Source organism: Megascapheus bottae, chromosome 9 (assembly GCF_031878675.1).
Source record: "Megascapheus bottae isolate mThoBot1 chromosome 9, mThoBot2.hap1, whole genome shotgun sequence".
Taxonomy (NCBI): domain Eukaryota; kingdom Metazoa; phylum Chordata; class Mammalia; order Rodentia; family Geomyidae; genus Megascapheus; species Megascapheus bottae.
In genome coordinates, this window is record NC_143517.1 from 67,020,495 (window position 1) to 67,021,634 (window position 1,140).

General features: G+C 52.2%; 1 pseudogene; it reads right to left on the bottom strand.

Moving 5' to 3' along the window:
- Positions 1 to 298: 298 nt before the first annotated feature.
- LOC150059298 (eukaryotic translation initiation factor 3 subunit K pseudogene) lies at positions 299 to 897 on the bottom strand (annotated as a pseudogene).
- Between the last annotated feature and the right edge of the window lie 243 nt (positions 898 to 1,140).

Genomic DNA, 1,140 nt, shown 5'->3' on the forward strand with positions numbered 1-1,140 from the left:
TCCTGCTAACCTGAATCCACTCTCTTCTGGGAGTGTTCTAGCCACTGACCTGCTATGGAAGTGCCTGATCAGCAGTGACCCTGGACTGGCCAGTGGGAAGATGGAGGAAGGTGATGAGTCTCCAAACCCCACATGGCTTAGCTTGTCCTGTGATGCAAAACTGCACAGAGGCCTGCACCAGTGCTCACAACTGTAATCCTAGCCACTCAGGATGGTGGTTCAAGGCCAGCTCATGGAGAAGAGTACTGGAGACTTGTTTTTTCTCCTCCATCTACAAATCTTTCCTGGGTACCTGCAATTACTGGGGTGGGGCCATGATACTGGACACACTGTCAGAGTCAGTCTTCTCCTCAATGTTCTTGGGCTTAATGCTCTCCTCCTGGCTACAGATGAAGATGTGTCCCAAGTCGTCGGCCCTCCAGCCGTCCTTGCTCATCCATACCTTCAGCTGGTTGTCTGTCAGATCTACAAGCATCCCAGCCAGCAGCCAGCAGTCGAGGTACCCACCACATGGCAAATCACTTTTGGACAGAGTCTTCAAAGCCATTTATGCCTTCTAGAAGGTCCAGGTTCCTGTCTAGGGCTTGCCAGAAGGCCTGGAAGTGGCTGATCTCTAGCAGGTCCCTGAGGTACGAAAATCTGCCAGATAGGCTGTGCCCTTGCACAGCGTGGGGTGGGCTGGTGAGGGCCATCAGCAGGACTGGGCAGTGACTGTGGTCTGGAAGGAGGCTGGGTTGAACTGGTACAACTTCAGGGCAGCCAGGTTGGCTTCCAGATCATAAGCATTCTCCCTGGCCTGCATCTCCACATAGCACTCTGAGGTGCTAGATTCCTGGGATTGTACCTGTCAATACCTTTGAGCAACTTGCCCATGTTCATTCTCATCTCCTCAAACATCGCCAGGACTGCTGTCATGTTCTGTTACCACAGACAGAGATGAAAACCCGCCCGGTGTCTGTCTCTTCGAGGAGAGAAAGAAGAGCTGGAGACTCGTCTTCAAGGAGCAACCAAAAAGCTGGAAGTGGCGCCATGACTCAATTGGTAGAGTGCTAGTTGAGCTAAAGAAGCTCAGGGACAGCGCCCCGGTGGAGTCTAAGCCCTAGTACTGGCATAAGAGACAAACAAAAACATAATCCCACA